The following is a 3,785-nucleotide window of genomic DNA, read 5'->3' on the forward strand; positions in this document are numbered from 1 at the left end:
TCACTATTGTCTCTAATCTAGTTTTCCCAAACCCTACACCTCCTAAGCCACCTCCTCCCCATTTTTTAATGTACATCTACCCACACTTATGGTAAAAACAATCATGATTGAACTTCTTTTCATGAATCTTAGAGTCATTTCTTAACAATTAATATATAATAGTTATAATTGAAAAACCAAATTGTAACTGTCATCCCTCTATGTAGCTAAGAGCACAATAATCAACTTATAAAAATTTGTCCTATTCCTAAATAATTTTCTTTCAATATATCTTAAGAAAGGTAAAAGTCTTGACAAGGATCCAGGTGGTAGTAAATACACCAATTTATTCAGCTTAAGAAAGGATGGGTTGTTACTTCCCCCTCCCATTAGAAAGTGCATCACCCTTGATGAATGGTTAACTTGTGGAAATATAGTCACAAGAAAACAATAAATTCATTTCAAATTAATCATATTCCAACTTTCATTGCTCAAGACAACAAACCATAAATTTAAGGGATGTAGTTAAAATAAGTAAACACACTCTTGACATACAAAATGCATCATTTAACCATTCAAGGATATTTTCTATGTGAGTATGTGAATTCCATTACCATCCTTCAATTTTTTAAGGTTAGAATTACCTCTCTCTAGCATTATTCCCCCTTTCTTATGATGTGTCACTCTCTCTTTTGCATTACATGAATAAAACCAAATGTTACTCTATTCAATATATCATAAATCAAATCAAATGCTTTCTTATCTATATAATTCTCGAAATTAAGTAACATGTTACCTTAAAATAACAAGATATCACATACATGCCCATGTTTACTTATCATACCTTGGCATCACATGGATTTGACCCTGCTAATAGGTACTTCATATCCACATCCTACCATACTTATACACATACACTCACAATACATTTAGCTCATCCATAATGTCAATAGCTAAAGAAGATAATTTTTCAGTTATAAATGTCAAGAGTTAATATTTTCCTTTTAACTCATCTTTAAGAAAACCTTGATCATGAGTAACAAAAATAATCAACCATATGTACCATCAACATGTGGTTCTTGCTAAGGGAGAAAGTGTCCACATCAATAGGTTAATGTCCATAAAACATAATCAAATGATGCAATCACGTTACATGTAATTCATTATCATGAAATATGTAAAGACATCGACATATAAATTCATCAATTTACTCATCAACTTTTGATCATCATTATGCATAAAAATGCTTGCAGAAATTGACATACAATGTAATTATATCATAATGCATCATACAGCTCAGAATTAATGATATACATCCAATCAATAAAATAAGAAAATGGATGATATGAGGGCCACATAGTCAAATGTATCAAGCAACATTCACCCAAAGTTCTGCATCAATAGGAAATAAAACCAAATCCCAACCATACATATTGACCAAAGGTCTAAGTTGGATACATAATGACCAAGTATATCTTGAACAACATGTTGACTAGGATTCCAAAATAGACAACTCAAGATGATCAAATTATCGATCATTTTTCATAGACCAAGTTGACTAAATAAAATGAGTCAACAAATTTCTATAAAGTAGAAGTCACATAAATGGTGGATCATCACATATACATAACACCAATGAAAAATATTTCCAAAAATTAATAAAATAAGGATCTATACATACCTTTCTGCATTCTCATAGGAAGACCACATTTTCACACACTTACCATATAGGCCAAAAAGTCAAGTCTAGTTAGTCAAAAGTTGACTACACATAGTTGAATCAACAATTATAGATAAAATGTCTTCCAATTAATTATGCAGCTTCATTCTAGATTCCAAATTATATGTCAAAATGATAAGTTGAATACTAATTACTTTTCATAAACCAATTATCGATGAAATTGTTGAGCACAACATATCATCACGTGAATATTCCATACATGAATATACTGAAGAAGTTGACCTATATTTCAAACTTTATTTCATTATATGTAAGAACCATGTCTTACTAAATAATTTACACATCATCTATTGCAAGAAACGTTGAAATAATCAAACAAATCCTAGTTTGAGTAGTCAACAATTATATCATTAACCATAATCAAGGATTAACAAATAATTATCCATTTAATAATGCATCATATGACATTATACAGGGATGCTGACCTACATGTCATCCATCCATCAAAATGCATGATTTATTAAATACATGAAGTATATTCCAAAGAATCATACCTCAATGGGCATCATATAAAATGTCGACCTACATGTTAGACATGGAACAATAAGCACATCATACAAGTGCAATGTCATCTACTATATGATCTACACCATTAAGTAAATCTTCTAGGTATGCTTACCGATCACTTGCAAGGACTAGTTTATCCAATTTTTATCCATCCAGTGACCTTAGGCCCTCAAGCCCATCTCATCACCACAGTGTACTTAACCAACATATAAGCACAAGTTGTGATATATGGTCTTCACGCCATTAAATCATCACATAGAATATGGTTGAGGTACTTTCTTTCCCAACCATAAAGCCTTACACTTCCTTGGGATACTACCTAACTCATAGAATACCCAACCCTATAATGCCCAAATATTGCCATTAAGTATTTCATTGGGATCCTACCTAACTCATAGCATTACCCAATCTGAAAATGCCCTAGTAATACAAAAGGTACTTTCTTATATAATCCTACCTAAAACGTAGAGTTCCCAACTATGGAATGCTCACACAGTACCAAAGATAGGAGGTATTTGGTGCAGCCATAAAATATACTACCTCACACATATGTCTAACCCCACATATGCCCATATAGCCATAATCATGGATGTGGTAGGGAGATGAAACAAGGGCAATATGGCTTTGGCCAAAGCATTTTATAGTACTAGTATTACACTAGTGGGTAGAGTAGAAAATAAAAGCATCACTTCTACCCCTACCTATGTGTCCACATTCAAAACCCACACCAAAAAGTAAGCTTTCCAAAATAAAATAAAAATAATATAAGAAAAATGCAAAAACAAGAATGGCATGCTCTTCACAATCTACTCCTTTCAACATTGTGTCAATGTTCCACACTAAACATGATAGATGACATCACTTTCAAATCATAGAACTCTAGCATCATAAAAAATACACACACACCCTAGCCACCTCAAGATCAAAGAAATCTTGAAAACACAATTCATAACTCTCAAGTTAAATTCCAAAAAGGAGGTACAAAAGAAAAACTAAAAGTGAACAAGAGTCACAGTAAATAGGTCACAAAGAATCATAAAATTTCAAGCTAGTCCTTCATCACATCCAAGTTCATGAAACTAAACATAATAAAATGAAAACCCAATACTTAAAGCACAATAACTCTCACTAGTCACCAAGAGGAAGTAGATGTTTAACAACACCCTCCATCCAAGGGTTGTTAAGAACATAACCATACTTCACATGCATCATATACAATTAATCTTGATAATCACACATTTCTAAATGCATAATACATGCAATACTTTTGCAAATGAAATCCATGTTCTTCCTACTTATCATACTAGGTTACTCAATGAACCTCATGAGTATGACATAAAATAAAAATAAATTCTTGCACCACATGTGCATCACATGTCATTTACCTAATGAAAAGATATTTTCATTGCTATCAAAAGCCAAATCTTGAATTCATGGGCACTCATAACCTAGTGCAAAAGTCAACCATCATTTGACTATCTCAACAATTAATAGAAATCCATGCCATTCTCGGATCACATATGCAAAGAAATAATTACTTAAGTATACTACAACAATA

This window comes from Cupressus sempervirens, chromosome 4 (assembly GCF_028749045.1).
Source record: "Cupressus sempervirens isolate cs-2001-9-10 chromosome 4, ASM2874904v1, whole genome shotgun sequence".
In the NCBI taxonomy this organism is placed as follows: Eukaryota; Viridiplantae; Streptophyta; class Pinopsida; order Cupressales; family Cupressaceae; genus Cupressus; species Cupressus sempervirens.